We start from the raw sequence: 22,962 nt of genomic DNA on the forward strand, positions 1-22,962 counted from the left end.
GTTAACTATTACCTTTGAGTCTTAAGTTTTTAGATAAAAGTTAATCATCTTACATAGATAATATAGATTAGCCTAGATCGATAGTTAAATATCAAATTACTACTATAATTATCTTTTCCTAGTCACTACTCTTCTTGAGGAGTACGTAGCAATAATTTATGCGGGATCCTAATGTTTGCAACTACTAGAACAACTGGCCGACTAAAGATAATACAATGCATGCATAAGTACAGGTTCAGAACAACTAAAATCATCCCTTACTTCATCAATATGCTATGGTTCCCACAACCCTACCTAAAGGTTTTATCCTCTCATGCCTGTGAAATAATCAATAGAGGTTATGCTGAAAGCCATTTAGCAATATCACAAGAATAATTAAATACAATTCAAAGTATTAAACTGAATTATCAACAAAATTAATATAAGAGCTATCCTAAGATCAAATTTGAATCTTAGAATCAAAATATAAGTTTTAAGTGTTAAGAGCGCATAATCTAACTACAAAATGTCAAAAATGAATAATAGTACACAAGGAATCCTTAAAAATCAAATCCTAAATGATAAAGGAAATTTGAGGTCGGTGTTCACTTACTTTGGCCACATACAGACCATATTTAGCACATATAGATTGTATATGAACCTAGGTAACTGCATAAATTCTGCACCAATCGTATGTAGCACATATAAGCTTTATACGGTCATAGGTATATTTAGTGTCTTTTTTTCCTGCTCCTGAGCATCTGGACTTCAAATTCTGATACATACTTTGATCACCTGTGCCCAGTAAGTGGCAACTATGCCAAAAATTGCATTGATAAGTAGCTTAAAACATCAATTTTCATATTTTTCTTTAGTTTATCATCAAAAACCTAATTTCCTAGGAAATATACCCAAAACACATCATATCACACAAAACAACCAAAGAAACTTGCATATTTCCATATTTTTAAGCATCGAAAGTCCTATAAATCCACACCCTAAACTTAGAAAGTTTGCATGTCCTTAAGGAACTCAAAAAGAAAAAGAAAAAACATGATGCGTAACTAGGAGAATCTAAGCTATTTAAGGCAGTTAGTCTCTATTTTAAGTTCAAACACATTACCCCTTCTATATAAATAAGTTACAACCAACCGTGTAAAATCATGAAGCACAACAATATGACACAATCGGATCAAGATATGGATATTACATTAGGAAAAGACAACCATGCATATATACAAGCTATATTACCTGAACTAGTAAGAAACTAGTAATGCAACTCATGTGTCCTCACAATCAAAGAAGTCCCACTCACTCATATGAAATAAGCATGTCACTACGGGGATAGTCCAGAGACACTCACACTTAAAAGACAAGTTCAATCAATGCATATCAAATACCATAGGCTTGACTTTATTTTCTTTACCTCGGTTTTCAAACAATCAAGTTAACATTACTATAGGACTTTATTCACTTTGTAATGTAGGCCTATGGATGGTAAGATATATATGGATATATAAAGTGACAAAGACTCTTTGGCACTACACTAAATTTGGGGTTCACACTTTAACCAATTTCCTTTTATTCCACTCATATTTCTCTTTTGTATTCTTTTATGCATATTCAGGTTGGATGTGCTTTCTTTTATTCATTCTTTTTTTCGTTTCTTTTTCATATTTTTCTTTTCTTTTTATTTTTCTTTTCTTTTTCTACCACGCCCAATCTTGCTAACTTTTTCTCTTATTTTACCATTTTGCATACCCACTCTATATCTCGCACCCCTACGATAGCCACTCATAACTTAGGCAAAATTTTCTTGAGTTGAGGGGCATAATGTCCAAGGAGGACTAAGGCTAAAATAGGTTCATTGCAACAAAAATAGGAAGGTGAAAGGTGAAAACAAAAAAATTGGCTATAAGGCTCAAACATAGGATCAAGGGATATTATTTCTCATTGGGAATGTCATTTAGGCTAAAAGTAGAATAGAATTAAAAACGGCATATGATCCTTTCATAACTGAATATCCTAAACACTAGACAATACTAACCGAGCAAGTTCTAGATTTAACACACCTAGGGAACTAGGTAGCATATCACATACACATGACACAAAGTACATCAAAAGCCATTTTCTATCCAAATCATGCATAAGTTAGTTGTTATTATCATGTCTTTAATTCTAATACCATAACAAGATCCACAAAAATCACACATATATACATTCAAATAGTTCTAATAATAAAATTGTGAAGGGGTATAATTTTTCTTAAAATTAATTAAAAATATAATAACTACCCTAAAAACTTAAAATCTCCTAACTACACAAAAACAAACACAACATATTATGACATAATTTTTAGACCTAGACATGATGATTCTAAGCCATACTGTAGCCAGCCAAAAATGAAAAAAAACAATAAAAATCTGTGGCGGCTATGGTATACCCCACCCATAATTGAGAACTGCGCACTATCACCAATGTACTAAAAATGTAAATCAAGGGAATAAGAACATACCAGGAATGTACTAGGCATCCATGTCATGATCTCTCTTAGGTAAGGGTATCTAGAGTGGCTGAGGCGGTAGTGATGATGGTGCACTTCTAAAAGATACACCCACTACTATCTCGGCTTGCCTCTACTGACCAATAGCTACAATCTCCAATGACTCTTGTGTGTCCCATTTTAGGGACTGATCATATGGGATTGTGGCATCCTATAGGTCCTCTTCTCATCCTCTCATGGTCCCTACTATAGGGACAGTCTCAACATCCTCTGTGAATAAGTCAAAGCATTTGGGCCCATATAGGGTTGCTAGCTGAACAAATGAGGGAAAATATAGAGGGATAGATGAAATATAGCTCTCAGTGAGAAATCATACCTCTACTCTAAGTACATCCACCTCCTTCTTAGTATGACCTTAATCCGACACCTTAATGCTACTAAATCGGGTTGATAGCCGACCCTCACAAGAATCTATGCATACATACAACTTAATTCGTAGCTCTAACATAGTATCCTAGTGTGCCATCTCTAGTGTAGTCCAGACCCATGGATGGATATATAAATCACTAAATATTCTATCCACCAAGCTCTGTAAAAACTCCCAAGATACTTACATCAGACCTGAAGCAGCAGAAGTGGATGGGTGAGGGGGCACTAAAGATACATCCATTGTCACCTATAATCTCTCATTAACTCTTGGTATATCTGGCATACCGACTTCATCACATAACCATTGAATATGGCATAGGAATAGCAGAGTCATAGCCCTACTAAAAGCTCTCACATGAAGCTCACACTTAATGATACCTTCAAACTCAATGTCATATTTGGCCATCATGCTAACAATCAGTGCATCTCCATCTTGATTCAATACATTGTTTGTAACAATGGGACACAGTTTGTAATGAACAAGTAACCACCAAAATTTAGTGGCAAAATTGAGTGCCGCCTTCTTTATCATACACTACCCCTCGATCCAAGAGGTATTTTCACCCAAAGGTGAAATTTAGCTAGCAATCTATTTTGTCATCTCAAATCTCTCACACCCATGCTCAACATCATACATAATATGTCTATAACGAGTAGCTCTCAATGTATATTCACACTCAGCTCAGTAGCATAATCTAGCCTGAATAGAGATCATGGATGGTCCCCACTAAAATATCTACCATAACCTCTCTCACATGAGTCTGCTCATGCTAGGGCTATTTAGTATACCTCAGAAGATCTCTACTCTTTAGCGTATTCAAGGCTATTATGGCATGACATGATGCATAGAATTCCTTCACCGAAGCCAGATTGTAAGAACCTAGGGATCGAGTTATCCACCCTAATTAATATCTATCAAATGTAACCCGCAATAGTAGTGCACCAGCCAACCCATACAAGTCAATATGTCTTTTCTCATAGATAGGCCTCATAGGCCAACTGGACTTGGTAATATGATTGTCTTACTCAAAAAAAGTCCAAAGTCCCTCCATGCACCATTTTGTGTTCACCTCATCAAGAGGTTACTGGTTTGTGCTCTCCTCAGATTGGAGTACTATTGAAGACTACTCATGAACTGTTGTACCCTTGTCAAACTGAGGTACTTCTGATGAATGCTCCCCATAATCCATATCAAACTCATCCTGGGACCTCTCCTTAAACTAGGGTCTTATGTCACAGCTGTAGAAGGTAACTCTACCTCTACATCATCACCATCCTCATTCTTATTATCATTACTACCACCCTCAACTAGCTGGGGAGGGCGTAGTGGTGATCTCCAGGTTGTCATGATCCTTATCCTACCTAGAAGCTCAATAATCTCATTGGTGTCTCAGGTCGAGTGAAATACAACCGCTTGCCCCACTAAGACTTCTTTAGAATCTAGATATTTATCTTAGCTATAATGATAGCCTCATCTACAACATGTACTAGACCTCTAGTCATTGGCCCAATTACTCTTGTTGAGATTGCTCTGGATTAGGCCTTCTGGTACTCCTCCTCCTAGTAGGTGCAACCTTCTTCTTCTTTGATTCTATGTGTACCTAAAAAAGCCAGTGTTAGCATCCAACAGATAATTAGGGATAGAAAAATTGGAAGTAAAACTCAAAATAAAAAAAAATCAATTTTTTCCTTAAGTTTTGCATCCCTATCACTTATTCTCAGTCCCAACAAGTTCCATATGCACATATTTACTTAGAATCAAATTTTCAACACAAGTTAGCATTCAAAATTTTGGTATTCCTCTACTTTTTCAAGTTCAACATCTGTTTAGGGAATAATCTTAGGATTTAATTCAAGAACAATGCCCCACATTAAGATTTTTAGGTTATTTCAAGGATCACATCCACAAGTTAGTTGGTTACTACATATTTAGCATTAACCTCAACATACCAACTTACTCACGTTTAATTTAATAGAAGATATTAATCTAGGGAACCAAGAACATTACTTTTTATGCAAGAAATTGGAAGTGAACTATGAAGAAGTGGAGTAAAGTTGATATTTGAGCACATATATAGAAATTTTGAACAATTTGTACCTTAAATAAGTAACAATTTAACATTTTTATGGGTGTGAAAAATTTTGAACTTCGAGAGGGAGGTTGTATTTTAAGAATTTAGAAGAGATTGTTAAGATTTCTAAGTATTAAAAAATAATTTAAAGGGCTTAAATAGAGCGGGGGTCGATTTAGGGTATACTTATGTGTGCTGGGCCTAAAAATTTAAACAGAATTGGGCCCACAATAATTCCCACTTATGACTTCCACATACGGCCTATATGTAGTATATATGGTTCATATGTGCCAACCATATATGGGTTCAAATTTTTGTTCAATTTTTCCTGCTATTTGGACTTTGTATTTTGACATTTACTTTTCAACTTACGAGGTAGTAAGTTGTATTTATGGCCCTACAAGTAAGTTCATTTGTTAAAGTCCAAAAATTCCCCAAAAAAACTCAAAAATTCATCTTTTCAATTAATGCACAACTTACCTGGCCCACATGTAACTTATGAGCTTATCAAATTGGTTATAAAGTCCTTTTCCCATGAATCTAGCAATTTTTACCGCTTCCTATACCTGTTCTTATTCTATTTTACCTACATAAAAGAAAAACAAACTAAAATAGTGGGTAGACTCCCATCTAACACTTGATTTAACATAGCGGCATGATATGGCTATGTTGGTTACTCAGACTTCACCAATAATCCCATGGGTTAACACTCATGCAGGGCTTGATTTAACATCACGACATGATGCGAGTACCTTAACTACTTAGAATTTGACAGGGTACCTAAAGGAATACCCTTCGGAGTTATCAATATAGTTCATTACTGACACAAATCTCATGTCAGTAGGTTATTTCATCGTTCTTCAAACGCTAAAAGTGACTTTTTCATTGTTGACTCTGAATCAAAGCTCTTCCTTCTCCATATCAACCATTCCTCTACCTGTGACCATAAATGGTATTCCCAAAATAATGGGCATCTCAAAGTCAACCAAATAGTACACAATGAAAAAATCATTTGAAAAGATGAGGTTGTAATCTTTTACCAATAAATCAAATGAATTGCCTATGGGTTTCTTTAAAGCACGATCAACCATCAACAACCACATAGTAATTGGCTCTGGAGGGATCGAGCCCAATTTCTTGAATACGACTAGTGGCATCATATTAATATTGGCTCCTAAGTCATATAAGGCTCTGGTGGATCTGGATGTCCCATTAGTAAATGGGATTGTGAATTCTCTGGGATTACCATTTTTTTAGGCCAGAGACTTGGAAGTGATTGCACTGCAATGGAGCACTCCTCCAATATCCTCAAAACTAGTAGTGTGCTTCTTCATCACCAACTCTTTCATGAACCTAGAATAATAAGGTATCTTCTCCAACGCCTCAAGGAGAGGGATATTAAAGCTTAGTTCTTTCAGCATCTCAATAAACAGCTTGAATTTTCCTTCTTCTTTTTTCTACTTCAGTCTTTGAGGAAAAGTTAAGGGTATTTATGGACTTTTTCTCACTATAGTCTCATCGACCATTCCCTTATCTGTATCCTCACCTACATTGGCATCAACACTTGTCGCCTTGTCATCTTCCATGGATGGAGGCTCATCTCCCGCAGGACTATTATTCTTTGGCAACACAGTAGTAGGAAATAGGGGGGCCCATAGTAGATAAACCACTTTGAGTAATGATAGCAATACAATGACCATTGTTTTTTCGGTTTTGGACTGTGTTACTCAGAAGTGTACCTGGCCGTCTCTAATTCAAAATACTCAACATCTACCCAAATAGTGCTCTAACTGCTTGATAACACTCGTATGAGACTCACTCTTTTAGGTCAAACCTGAAATATCAGCCTTGATCTCCTTATGGTAAGCTTTCTAACTCTCTTTCCTCTTTACTAGTTTGGTCAGTGTCACCTCCATCCTTAATTCTGTAACATGGTTGCCTGGAGGGATGTACTTGTCTCCCTTCTTCTTATAGTCATCTTTTCACCTCAAGTCATCATTGTGCTCCCTACTGCGCTCTCTGTATCTATAACTATGATAGTTCTAACCTTGGTTACCTTGCCCTTGATCTCAGAAACCTAACAACTAGTGATTAAGATACTTAGCCTTCTCCTCTAAGTCTAACTCATATGCTATAATGACTGAAGCTTCTGCACCTATCGCGTTCACCTTTTTAGAACTGACCATTATAAACTGCTTAGTCAGCAACCCAATATCAGTCCTCAGTTATGCAATCTCTTGTTACAAACTCATTCACTATACTCTGGTCATCGAAAGATCCAATAGAATAAGTGCCAATAACTCTCAGACTCCCTAGTATGTCACCCTTGATTAGTGAGAGAAATCTACTCTAGAACCTCAGAAGCTGCCTCCCAGCATAGTCTCATAAATGCTCCTCCAGTGATAGTGTCTGCTATGGCTCAGGAATTGATGTTTAGGGATCTGTATAATATCTCTAATTTACTCATTCCTGAAATCCAGTGATTGGGCACCATGTTAATCTTCTTCTTAAACTAAAACCAAGCCTTATAGATCAACTAAGAATAAAGCTATCTGAAATTATATGTCTTATTATTTAGCTGCAACATCCTGGTCAGAGGAAAAAATCAATATAAGAATTGGTTATGCAACTCATTCCATGTGGTGATGGATCCTTTTAGAAGTTCCCCGAACCAAAAAGAATCTTTTCCATTTAGTGAGAAGGGAAATAACCTTAGTCTAAGTACCTCTTGGTCTATTCCTGGGATCGTATAAGAAGTGTAGATACTAAGAAGTTATCAAGGTGCATATTATCATCATTAGTAGCAGTGCCCGAAAACACAACCTTTATGTTTAAGAGTTGGATCATGGAACTTGTAATGTTGAACTTCACATTGTGGGGCATTACATGAGGAATAATAGTTCGTATTTCTACTGGCTCAACGTATCCCATGTCTTTCTCATCATTATATGACTAGAAATACTAGAATGCTGGGATAGCTTCATCGTAAGCTCTATAAACTCCATCTCAATTTAATTATTGTTCGATGATAAACTACTGACCTTGGGCTGGATATCTTTGCCTGCTAATTCAAACCGGCTTCCTCAACCTCTATCCTTTGATTATCTACCTATGCTAGCATATTCTCTGACTATCTATCTATAATATTCCATGGATCACATAGAGTAGGAGGTGGTACAACATTCTGATTATCCCAAACCCCTTCTAAATTGCCTTTATGCACTAGGTCTGCCATCGTAGGATTATGATATAATAGTCTTTATGGGTTATGATTCAACGAAAGTAAGGGATCACCTTGACTATTGGTGCTAGTCATACACCGATGTATACTAAACTAAGATAAGAATAATAATAACCCACAACTCCAATAAACTTTAATTAACACAAAATCATTTCCCTGACAATGGCACTAAAATTTTGATAAATGCCCAAACTACACCACTAATTGAGGATAAAGTGGTTGTTGTCAACTGTAATAACCCAAATAGGTTACGGTCGAACCCACAAGGAATACTTGGATGTATATGTCTAGTTTACTGAACTCAATAAGCTAAATAGAAAGTAAATGAGGAGTTTGTAGTAATAGTATCAAACAAGTAATGGTATGTAACTTTTATTGCAAATAGTTAAAGACGAACACTAGAGTTGTGTTCATTCTTGCTTCTGGAATCTGTATATTTATCGTGCTTTGCTAAACCAACCATATACTTTGCATGCATAATCTGAAAAGGTATGTACGATCAACTGTCTTGTGAACTCATTAACAGATTTCATCCTTTACCTTTTGAGTCTCAAGATGTCGCAATACTACCCTTATCCTAGATTCTAATTAACTTTTACCTTTTGAGTCTTAAGTTATTAGATGACAGATAACCATCTTACATAGATATTACTGATTACCCAAGATCAATAGTTAAACTTTAATTTATTGTTGTAATTATATTTTTCTATTAACTACTCCTAGTGTGGAGTAAGTAGCAATAATTTTGGAGGGATCCTAACATTTGCAATCGCTATAACAACTATCAAACTGAAGATAATACAATGCATGCACAACTACTGGTTCTGAACAAATTCACACATCCTCTACTTCATTAATATGCTAGGGTTCCCACAACCCTAGATAAGGGCCTTAGCTACTTATGCTTGTGAAATAATTAACAGAGTTCATGATCAGTGCTATTAAATAATATAGCAAGAATAATTGAATAAAACTCAATGTCTGAAACTGAATTATCAACCAAAATCAATACAAAAGCAGTCCCAATATATAATTTGAAATCAAAATATAAGTTGTAAGTTCTAAGAGTGCATAACCTAACTACAAAATGTCAAAAAAGTGTAGATAGTACACATGGAAACCCTAAAAATCAAATCCTAGGCAAAAAAGAAAATTTGAGGTCGGTGTCCACTTACTTTGGCCATATATGGAGCGTATGTAGCACATACGGACCATATGTGGAGCAAGGTAAGTGAAGAAATTTTTCAAAGATCTGTAACGCTCTGGACTTTCAATCTCTGTACATAGCTGGGTGACATACCGGACCGTATGTACCATACATAAATCATATGTTGATATAGGTATATGAGAGTCTTCTTTGTTCCCACTCCTGAGCCTCTATACTTCAATTTATGATACATACTTTGTTCACATATGTTTGCTAAGTGGCACATATGCCCAAAATTTCCTCAATAAGTAGCCAAAAACTTTAATTTTCATTATTTTCTTCTGTTTATCAACCAAAACCTAATTTAAACATACCCAAAATAGATTATATCACACAAAATAACCTAAGGAACTTGCATATTTTCATAGTTTTAAGTTTCTAAAATGCTATAAATCCATAGCACATCACTCCATAGGATTCATCCAAAATCTCTTAAATTCAAACGAACTATGCTACCCTGCCAAATTCAACTTTCTCGACTTAATGGTGTGGTTGAGTTTCCATCTAAGGTTATTTTGATGAAAAATAGGTCGTAACCTACGTGCTATTTTTCTTAATTTCTTTCCAATAGCCTAAAATAAGCTCGGAAGCCTTGGGACCCAAAAAAAGGTCCTCCAAGCCTAAAATTGATGTTCCAAAGTTGTGGCATCTGACAGAATTATCATACAATGTTGCTTCACTAATGTTTTTACCTAATAGCCAATTCTTACCAACAAAGATTCAAAATAGAAAATTGGATCAAAAAATTATTTGATTTATGTGATAACTAAACTCTTAGCTCCATCTAGTTATAAATGTCTTGGGGCAGCTATAGGAATGCTCTAAATAGTGAAAATAAGTTGAAATGCAAAAAATTACCTCGAGGGTCATTATAGTATACAATATGAGTTATGATTAATTAATTTCTTGCACACAGTTATTTGGATTTTACTAAGTGTGGCGATAATAGGCAATGTACCACGCTGGCACAATATGATATTATGTGATAATTGTTTAGTACCATGGTGGTACAATATGATATGATGTGAATAAGGTTGGATACCACACTAGTATGTTATGATGATAAGCTGGTGAGGGATAAGGAGAGATGATGCACACATCTTGCATGCATACTTTCATTCATATATTTGAATATAAATTTATTTTATATATATATATATGTATGTATATTATGTATATATATATATATATGTTCTCCTATGTATTTCCTTGTTATGTTGAATGAGAAAAGAGGGTTATTATTAAAAATATGGTCCCTTGAGTGAAACAAGTTAGAAATATGATTCTATGGTATAGTCTTGTGTTTGTGAGCACCGAGAGGACATAATTGATTATAGATTAAGGAATTGTAAGCTTGATAAAGGTTGGATTATGTGAGAAGAAAATGGATACTAGTTGGAGTGGGTAGTCAAGGAAGATATAAAAAATGTAGTCAAAGAAAAAGATATACAAAATGTAGTCAAAGGATAAAGATATACAAAATGTAGTCATAAGACTAGGATATAAAAAATATAGTCAAAGGACAAAGATACAAAAAATTATTAAATGAAAGGTAGGTCATAGAGATTCTAAGTGTAGATTACAATGACGATAAGTGTAGGTCACAAAGATGCCAAAAGAGGCATAATAAGAGATGATAGCTATGGATCCAAAATTAGAACTTTACCTGATGTTGTGATTTGACATAATTTATTATTATTGTTGTTTGATTCTAACCCTGGTTGGCCAATGACGCTTACTAGTACACGTGGTTGTACTAATGCTACACTTATTATACCTCTACTTGGGGTTATAGCCATTGTATAGGTCAATTGGAGTTTCTATAGCAGCGATACAGATTACTCAACAATAACTCATACTAGTTTTATTCTTATGGATGCTACATCATGGATGTCCTTACTCTTTGTCTTGTTCTCTTGTACTAGTTTAGGATAGGTTCTATAGAGTTACTTATTGTTCTTTTTTGCATTTACTTTTCATACATGATGTATTAGAATGAATTTTCGGAAGAATTGAGCATGTATTAGTGTTTCAAATCAATTGGACATTCAAATGGTGAATATGAAATTAAATAATTATTCATCATTTTCACTCCGTATTTAGTTGATTTAAAAGATTATTAGGGTTATCCTATTTTGGTAAGTGTAGGTAGGTGTCTAGTATAACTTTGTAGGTTAGGGTCATGACAAAGATGGTATTCAACTCTAGGTTATTGGTTTCCTAGTACAAGAGAAGATGTCGAGAAGAGTCTTGTAGATTGGTGTTATGATATCCATATCAAATCTGTAGGAAGCAAAAAAGGTATCTTGGAACCTATCTCACTTTTTTCATATCGTGCCATATAATTGTCTTATCCCTGGCTTTATTCCTATTAGTATCTAGTCAATTCCAGTTGGTATCTCAATCATCATAATTGAGTTTGGTTAGTACAAATTTGTATCCTTTAGCCTAGAATGGTTGTGACTAAACTCTCATCAATGGAAGTCAATAAGGACCTAAAAAGTAGAATATGATGTGTATTTGATATGGTGTTAATTACTTGTGATAAGCCAATGAAGTGTTCAAAATATATTATGTACATGGTTTTTACTGGCGATATATGTTAAATCATTTTGGGGTTTAGCTTTCAAATATAAGTTTTGAGTGTATGTGTTGTTAAATGGTATGTAGCTAAGCAAACTAGTGAATATAAGGACCATATATGATCTCAGGAGTGTCTTTATTTCAAAACATAAGCTACAAATAATCTCAATGTGATTTGGAGTACTTCTTATCTTTTATTTGAATGGCAAGAGAGGAAAAGGGAATTCTGCATTACCCATATTGGAATGCCAAGAGAGGAAATTTTTTGAAATTTTGAATTCCCTTTTCCTCTCTTGGCATTTATGGTAAATTTTGAGTGTATTTCAAAAAATGCAGAATTGGAGACACACAACCAGTGACGCTACAGCAGCTAATCAACCAGTAGTGGTATCACAATGGTGTTTATTTATTGCTATGTAGATACTAATTTACGAGTTAAGTTACAACTGTAGCTTTTTATCATCTTCAACCCACCAACCTCCCCTTCCAGGGTGGATTTTTGACTTTTCCCAATATTTTTTTTAAAATTAATCATAAACTAATCTTGGAGAAGTGCGTTTGAACTTTTTACACAAAAATAGGGGTGTGGAACAACTAAAATCAATCCCAAATTGAAGGAATTCATTGGAGAAGATGACTTGTTAAGTTCAACTTACCAATGTCTGAAAACCCTCCATGAACTGCGTCAATAATACATCCCAAATATTATAGGAGCATTGAAGATTTAGAAAACTAAGCATGCTAACTACTATACGAAAGTACATCGCCTAAAACCAAATTCAACAAGTTGCACCCAAAACCATCAAAATTTCCTCTATTCTAACAAACTTCAACGATTCTATAATAAAAGATACATAAAGTAAATAAAAAAGAGGTAGGAAATACATTAATTCATGAATGAGGGGAGATTTTTCAAAGAGATTCAGGAGATTTTTAGAGGGAATAAAGTAAAAATAAGGGAAAATGAACTTTCTACTGACTACACTATTGTGAACAGCTGACACAACAACAGTTTCACTACAGTTGCATCGATAACTAACTACCACATCGATAAACCATTTCCTGAATCAACTTCGTCTTGGATTTTAGTGCTTTGAGGAAATAAAATATATTCGGGTAATAATCCCAATAATTAATTATGTGACCCATCTTGGGGAAAAATATTTGAATAATCATCGGTCTAGATTAGGCAATATTGTAAAGGTTGCCCAAACTAGCATTTGTTACACAACTCTTTTAATAAGTGGTTATGGTTAAACCCGCATTGAGTATTCATACAAATGTTCCGACTTCACCCTTAGAGTCATTCAAGGATAAACAATTTATAAATTGGTTATCTTCATTATATGTGAAAATGCGCTAAGAATAATTTATGATTAATAATAGGCTCAAAATAGATAGGTAAAAAAAAAATCCAAAAGGAAATAAATGACTAAGGGAATTGGAACAAAAGACTCAAAATATAGGTGGGGCCAGCCTATCAGTAACCACTGCAGAGGTCAATTAACCGCTATCACTGCAGCGATAAAAGTTTCGCTGCAGTGGTAACAGGAAGTGGTCCAGTTGAGGGGTTTTTAGAACCTCTCTTTCTTATATTTCCATAGGTCTCCTCTTCATTCAAAAACATATTGAAAATCTCAAACTTCTATACCAACACCACTACCAACAACAACAAATCTAGTGTATTCCTACATAGTGGGGTTTGGGGAGGGTAAGATGTACGCAGTCCATACCACTACCTCCGATGAGGTAGAGAGGCTATTTTTGATAGACCCCCAACTCACCACACGAGATACTAATTAAATCTGAAATAAAGCATGGGAAAAGATGAAAAGACATAACTAATCCACCCACAAAGGATAATAAACAAAGAATAGTAAACAAATACGTAATAAGGCATGCAACAATGTGGCATAACAAGAAAAGTACAACTACCCAGTATTGCCTTACCCTAATGACCCAAACTATCACTAACCTTCTATCCTGATTCGCGTCCTCCAGATCTTCCTATCTAGGGTCATGTCCTTAGTGAGCTGTAACTGCTCCATGTCCTTCCTAATCACCTCTTTCCAGTATTTCTTCGGCCTACCTCTATCCCGCCTGAATCCATCCAATGCTAGCCGCTCACACCTATGAACTGGGGCATCGTGCCCCTCCTCATCATGTGCCCGAACTATCTCAATCAAACTTCCTGAATCTTGTCCTCCACCGAAGCCACTCCAACTTTTTCCTGAATGGTCTTATTTCGAACTTTATCACCCCTAGTAAGCCCACACATCCAACACAACATCCGCATTTTTGCCACCTTTAATTTTTAGATGTGAGAGTTTTTGACTGGCCAACACTCCACTCCATACAACATGGCTGGGTGAACTGCCACCCTGTAATATTTGCCTTTAAGCTTGGGTGGCACCTTTCTATCACACAACACCCCTGAGGTGAGCTTCCACTTCATCCATCCCGCCCCAATATGGTGGGAGAAATCCTCGTCAATCTCACCATTTCCTTAAATAATGGACCTGAGATACTTGAAACTATCCCTCTTCCACGCTGCCTGGGAAATCAACCTTACTACCATATCATCCTCCTACCGCAAGTCATTAAACTTACATTCCAAATACTCTATATTGGTCCTACTCAACCTGAACCCTTTAGACTCAAGGGTCTGTCGCTACACCTCTAGTTTATCATTCACACCCCCACCTCATCAATTAAAACTACATTGTCTGCAAAAAGCATACACCAAGGCACCTCTCCTTGAATACACCGTGTCAACACATCCAACACCAAAGCAAACAAAAATAGTCTAAGAGTAGATCCCTGTACAGCCTTGTCAAGACAGGGAAATGCTCTGAATCTCCTCCCGCAATCCTAACCTGTGTCTTAGCTCCATCATACATGTCCTTGATTGCCCTGATACAAGCCACCGTGACCTCACTCACCTCTAAAAATCTCCAAAGAACCTTCCTAGGGACTTTGTCATACACCTTATCTAAGTCGATAAACACCATGTGCAGGTCATTCTTCCTTTCCCTATACTATTCTACCAGTCTCCACACCAGATGAATTACCTCTGTCGTCGAGCACCCAAGCATAAATCCAAACTGGTTCTCCAAGATAGTCACTAACCTCCTTAACTTCAACTAAACCACTCTCTACCAAATCTTTATAGTGTGTCTCAATAACTTTATCCCCCTATAGTTGTTGTAACTCAGAATGTCGCCCTTGTTCTTATATAATAAGATCATAGTACTCCATATCCAAGCCTCAGGCATTTTTGCCAACTTGAAAATGCCGTTAAACAAAATAGTCAACCATCGCACGCCGGTCTCGCTAGAAAACTTTAAAAAATCCACTGGAATCTCATCAGGCCCTGTCGCTCTACCCCTACACATCCTGTGAACTACCTCTTTGACCTCCTCAACCTTAAAGCATCTACAATACCAAAAATCATGACACTCCTAATAGTGCTCAAGATCTCCTAACACAATAACTCTATCCCCTTCGTCATTCAATAACCTATTAAAGTACGAGTGCCATCTCATCTTAATGAGCCTGTCCTCCACCAATACTCCACTATCCTCCCCCTTAATGCACTTTACCTGGTCGAGGTCACGACTTTTTCTCTCCCTAGCCTTAGCAAGCCTAAAGAACCTCTTTTCCTCTCTTTTCACCTCTAACCCCGCATACAAGCTCTCAAAAGTTGCCGTCTTAGCCACCGTAACTACTACTTTAGCCTTCTTCCTGCTATCTTGTACTCCTTTCTATTGACCCATTTTTCTTTTTCATCCTTACTCTTAACCAACTTAGCATATGCCCTCTTCTTTACCTCCACTTTATTCTTAACTTCTTCACTCTACCACCAATCCCCTTGACAGTAACCTACCCATCCCCTAGAAATACCCAACACCTCACTAGCAATCTCCTTGATGTACCTAGCCACCGTATCCCACATATTATCCACATCTCCCCTACACTCCCATACCCCCATACCCGTCACCTTCTCTTCTATTACCCACACAGTCAAGCGGTGTTAAACCACCTCACTTAATTCTAGGTTTACCCTCCTCACGCCTTCTCTTCTTATCTCGTTTTATACCTAAGTTCATTACCAAAAGCCTATGTTGAGTTGAAAGATTCTCAGTTGGAATGACTTTACAGTCCTTACACAATACCCTATCCTCTTTCCTAAGTAGTAAAAACTTAATTTAGGTCTTGGCTATCATGCTTCGGAAGGTAATCAGGTGATCGTCCTTCTTCGAAAAGCTTGAATTCACCACTACCAACCTAAAAGACCTCGCAAAATCTAACATAAAAGCTCTCTCATCATTCCTCTCTATGAAACCAAAACCACCATACACATCATCAAAGCCTCCTAGTAACGATCCAATGTGCCCATTGAAATCCCTTGCTATAACAATCTTCTCAGAACTAGGCACTCCTCTCACCACCTTATCTAAAGCCTCCCAAAATCGTAACTTCTCCCCCCCCCCCCCATCCAAGCCCACCTGTGGCGCATAAACACTACACACATTCAGGGTAAACTACCTAATAACCAACTTAACAGTCATCAATCTATCGTTGATCCTCTTAACCTCTACTACCTGCCCTCTAAGCTCTTCATCCACTAAGATGCCAACTCCATTCTTATGTCTCTCGCTCCCAGAGTACCATAACTTATAACCATCTACATCCCTTGCCTTAAACCCTACCCACCTAGTCTCCTGCACACATGCAATATTGAGCCTTCTCTTTCTAAGAATCTTCACCAGGTCTATAGACTTACCCTGAAGAGTCCCTATATTCCAAGACCCAACCCTCAACCTATCAACTCCAGTAACACGCCTTCCTCTACTACCCCTAATGCCAGACCTTGCCCCACTTCCCCGCCCTCCCTCCTCTCCTCCCCTACCCCTAAAATAGCCCCTCTTCCTTCCCTTCGGACCACCTCATACATGACCCTATCTTGCCATCAAAGCCTACAGCTATAACTCTACAAGAATGCAAACAACGACAGTAATAAATCAATAACAGAAAAAGAAAGGTACAAGTAAAGTAGATGGAATAATCATGGGAAAAGTCTACCCCACAAATTAATACTAAGTCAAGCGATTTACTAATCTGGAACACAACTCAATAACAATCTCCAAATAAAGCAGCCAGACACTATTGCCCACACAAGCAACAGGAAGGATGCAAAAAAGTGAAACAAAAGTCGTAATAAGAGACAGGGACATGACAGCAAAATAATATACAGGAAATCAAAAACTGACTGAAGTGGATAAATGCCTAAAAGTGTAGATGTCATCGGTACGCTTGCTAGCTGCTCGTTCCATCAATTTGATGTCAAAAATCATTACCGAAGTAAGGTCACTGGTAAAAGGACTGCTGGTATATGTTTGGAGTGTCGCTAGAGAGTTTCCAGAGTAACGCCAGAGAGCCTTCTGCAATCTTGTCGGGATCTGGACGTCTTCTGACCCAAACTAATAGAACCAATAAAAAAAAGAGTTGAAGAGTGTAGAAAACCATTCAAACAAATGATGTTAACCATATATTTCCCTTCGTTCAAAATCAATAAAAGGGTTGTTAGGATTCTTGCAATATTAGAAAAATCATTGGTTGATACAGAGAGAGCCAGACACTCTTTCAATGAAAAATACTCAACTCCCTGTTAGACTCATTCTTTTCCTTCTGATCCTAAAGCTGAGGAGAAGAAGTAACTCAACTATGAAGAAATTGATGAAAACCCCTTTTCATGTCCTGACAAAGCATCATATATCAATAACAATCGTGAAGACTCACTTGAGAAGCAGCAGTAGCTCAGCAAACCAATTAAGATTAAAAAGCCCTTAGATTGATAATCCCTTTTTTGTGTGCTGATCCACAGCTATCCTTACTCTTGAAGACATACAAATACTCATTCCATTGACACGTTTAATATTGACAACAGTTGATCAAACTTCTACACCAATAAAATTTTAAAGGCTAGGGTTCTTGAGAGCGATTTTGAAGCACATCCAGAGGGAATCCAACATGGAAATACGTTACGTGGGAAAATTCTCTCTACTTTGTAGCAGTATGTTTCCTCTAAAAGTTAGAGTTTAATTTGTACATGCTAGACTTGGGCCATATGCATATTAATAGTAATATTGGAAGTATCATGCATTAGGCCTTCATGCATGAAGTTATTTAGATGGACATATTAAAAACTAGATAAGTTTGAATATGTTTATTTATTGTATCTTGTGTTAGGGTTTTCAAAATATGTAACATTAAGGAATATGGGGCATGGATGAGTATTTTTTTATCACTCATGGTGGATTAAGGTGGAAAGTAGACAAAATAATATAAAATCGTAAATTGGAAAGTTATGGTGTCCCGACTAGTGCATAAATGCTTAAATATTCGAATTAAATTAGAAAAACTTGTTTAGTCCCAATTTCTTGATGGTCATGATTGATCTTTTCCAGCATTAGAAGATAAGATTATGAGTAAAAGGTATTAAGATTAACTGGTAGTATATTAGCATAGTTTTTTATGTTATCGCAATCAGAGTTTGCAATAGTTAAAGGTAAAAATCTCGAGGTTAGGGTACACCCAGAAGAAAAGCATGTAATTATGTGAACACTGTGATGACAACCCCATTGGAGGGCTTAAAAAGGCATGATTATGGTACTTATGTGAGAAATAAGGTCACCTAATAAATAAATTTCATGGTGGAGGTAACAATAGACTTAATAGAATCGTGATGCATTGTAGGTTGACATATGTGATGGACTTTTCCATAAGTTATGATTTATTGACTTCTTGCACGTATTCATGTGAATTGTGTTAAGGGTGGAAATAATTAGTTGGGTACCACACTTGAAAAATATAATATGATGTTATAATGGGTTGGATACCATATCCTATAATATGATACAAAGTAAATATGGGTCGCATACCACACAAGTACGTTGTGATGATCAGATGATAAGGGATAAAGAGAAATGATGTGCATATCTTCCATGCATTCATTCATTCATATGTTGGAATGTTAATTTTATATATATATATATATATATATATATATATATATATATATATATATTCTCCTATGTGTTTCCTTGTTATGGAGAATGGAGAAAGAGGGTTATGTTCTTAAATGGGTCCTTGAGTAGAATGGGCTAGAACTACGATCATAAGGTATACTTTTGTGATTGTGTTCACCAAGAGGACTTAATTGATTATAGCTTAAGGAATTGTAAGTTCTATGATGGTGGGCCGGTGTCATAGAAAAAGGGGCACCGATTGTAGTGGGTAGTCTAAGACAAAGATATGTAAAATATAGTCAAAGGACAAAGATATACAAAATATAGTCAAAGGAAAAAGATATACAAATTTTAGTCAAAAGATAAAGATATAAAAAAATATTAAATGATAGGTAGGTCATAGAGATACTAAAAGAAAGATAATAAGGATAGATAGTTGGGTATTTAAAATCGAAACTTTACTTGATGTTGTGATTCCTACCTATTAATAATTAATATTTTTTATTTCTAACCTTGGTAGGTTGATGATGCTTACCAGTACGTGTTGTTGTTCTGATTCTAAACTTACTATACCTCCACTTGGGGGAATAACTATGGTGCAGGTCAGTTAGAGTTTGTATAGCAGCAACGCCGATCACTTACCAATAGGTCTTACCATTTATATCCTACATAAGCTATGAATCATGTATGTACCTACACATTAGTTACTACTCTTAAACTAGTTTAGGCTATGTTCTGGGGAGTCACTTATAGTTTTTTCCGAATTTAATTTTCATACATAATGTACTAAAATGAGTTTTAACAACAATTGAGAGCTTATTAGTGTTTCAACTTGATGAGACATTCATATGGTAAATATAAAATTAATTAAGTATATTTCATTTTACCATCCATATTTTGTTAATTTATGGGATTATCAGGATTCTCCTATCTGGGGTAGGTGTAGATAGGTTTTCGACACGACTCAATGGGTTGGGTCATGACAACAACCTATGTTTTTGGTACATCTTCACTTGAGACATATTCTAGTTACTTCTTTATCCTTATGCAATTCATGGTAATACTTTATAGTAAATACAATAGAGAAGAAAATAGATGTTATATGAGTGGAGGTCGCTTTCTTAGAAAAGCTTTATTATAATTTATTGGTGAAGCCACATATAAACATTCAAGTTTCTCTAAAGGAAATCTCTTATAAACCAAGGGGACTGGAATAGGCACCACAAAGGTATTTCGAACTAGGATAAATCCTCATGTGTCATTTACTTAATTTTTATTCTTCTACATTCTGTCATTATTCTTTTTGGTACTACCATCACCTTTAGGGAAGTCAATTAACTAATAAATTTAGTCGACTTATAGTATATCAATTTAAATTCACCATTGGCCCTCTGGTTTATCAGGACATCCACAACCCTCTTCTTTCGCAACTTCTTGATCTCAAAGTCTATCTCATAGATCCTATATTATGTCAAGATATTATACATTAGTATACTCATACAATCTTTACAAGACCTATATCACCCATCCTGAGGAAAAAAGGTCTCTTCAGGTCTCTATCTTTATGTACGCCTCCATGAACACCACCATAACCCTTTTATGATAATCTGATGTGCCCATTGAAATATCCTCCTAGAAAAACTTCTCAATGGTAGGTCCACCTCTCCTAATCTCATCCAAACCTCCTAAAATATCACAACCCGAGACTACCCCTAGTCATAACACAGTGCTTGGAATCATAAGTGATCCCAAGCTAACCATGAACTGGCATACTATTTGAGCAACTGATTTAGATTGTATAAAACTAAATTTTTTAGCGGAAAAATGATCATAAGAAAATCCCAGTGAATGTAATACTGAATATGTTTACAACATAATACATCTGAAGAAAGAACTTGATTTACAATATCATGACTTTAACTGACTGTCTATAAAGCCTCTACTGTACTAATTATAGATAGATGGGATATGCATCCAACTACCACTAATCAATACATATGAATAGTCAAAATAAAATACATGAACTACTGCTGACTGGAGTCCCCAAAACAAGAGAACTTATCACCTACTGGCTGGAAACTGCAAACTACCTAATTATGATATGTAGGATATAACTGGTACCTACATTATGAGATAATATAGCACATAAACATATATGTGTATCAGTAATTCTAAAATGTACTAAGTAAGTGAGGGTGAATGCAATATGTAAAACTAATTAGGTACACAATCTTAAAACATTTATGCAGAGTGCAAGTAGACTCATCAAGAAAATAAAAAAAAAAACTTAAAGATGAAGCATCTGAACGTATGAATAACAAACATAATCTGATAAGCTGGTAAATCACTACACTTAGTTTCTTAAAATCTTTACTTTTGTAAAATAAGTAGAACTGAAGCTGGGAAGTGGTAAAGGCATGGATAATGCATGTAAATCTCATATAAAGTTGAATATACTGTAAAAATATACTGAAGATCATGTATGGATTTAGAGCGTGAAAACATAAACATAAAAAACTGAGAATATAAGACCAAGCATAAACATGTTTCTAACATGAGCTGTAATCTAAAAGAATGAAATATGTATAACTAAATAACTAAAATCGGTATGCTTGGTTAAGAAAACTTTAACTGTGATAAACTGGATATTAACTGAAACTGTGGGAGCTAAGACATAACCAACATGCCCCAATATAAGCTCATTGGGGTCCAACCTGGAACTCCAGTTGGAAGGGTGTCAATAAAGTGCATGAATAGTAACTCATGGTTGTGTGGATCCACTAATCATGAGTCTCGAAGGACTAGGGAGTTAGTCCTAAACTGGAGGATGACCCCTAAGAGAGTGTCAGTCCTAAACTGGCGGATGACATCTTATAATCCTACATTGGCTATGTAGTTTTGTAACATAGGAACTGCTACTAAGGATTCAGTCCTAATTGGTGGGTGAGCCCCCATACCTACGTTTACTGGGTGCTAATCATACTCCCAACTAAAAGACACTGAAACACAAGCTAGTGCATGCACTGTTAGCTGATAAGCTTAGGTCATTGACAGTACCCAAGCGCACATGCAAATGTACTTGGTTTACCAAGTAATATAGTGGCCTTCAAGAAAGCCAAATATCGATCCCACATAGACTTGATTTAATAACGATTTAATTTTAGTTCACCGTCTAGATTAATATAGTGCAAAAGTAACTAAAAAGAGAATTTTGAATTATTTGGTTAATTAAAAAATAAAATAAATAATGCGGAAAAATAAATTCTTGGATCAATCAATGGAAGAAAACCCAGGGTTAAAGCACTCCGAACAATCATACTATGTTATTGAATCTCATCCGCTAATTAGCTTATCTTGGCTGTTGATTCGTATGATTAATTACATGATCATGATTTTCCAACCTATAATCTTTTACCTAATGTGGATATTACAACTACATTGTTGAGCGGGGATGTAATAATCCAAGTAAGTTAATTAAAACTATCATCCTACGTATGAATCAAGTAAGACATCTAAGTACATTTCTGTCCTAAACGCTAAGTTTAATTCTTTATTTTATAAAAGAATAAAAACCCAAACTTTCTTTATTCCCGTGTTCTATCTCCCTATTCCCTCTCTCGAGATCAAAAGGTCAACAATATATGTATTTTATGGGTGATCAATCCATAAAATAATTAAAATATGAATAAACAAACAACCAAATATGATAAGCAAAATTAACGAATTTAATCCAAAATAATAGTACTCATGTTCTTTGTTTTAGCTTCGGAAAGAGAGATTTTAGCCACTAATATTCATAATTACGATCCAAATAATTGAATACATAATATAAAAAATTAAAGACTAAAAATAAAATTAAAACCTAATAAATCGTGTAGCCGCGTCTGAACAGTGTCCAAGCCGAATTGAATTGGTCA

This window comes from Capsicum annuum, chromosome 4 (assembly GCF_002878395.1).
Source record: "Capsicum annuum cultivar UCD-10X-F1 chromosome 4, UCD10Xv1.1, whole genome shotgun sequence".
In the NCBI taxonomy this organism is placed as follows: domain Eukaryota; kingdom Viridiplantae; phylum Streptophyta; class Magnoliopsida; order Solanales; family Solanaceae; genus Capsicum; species Capsicum annuum.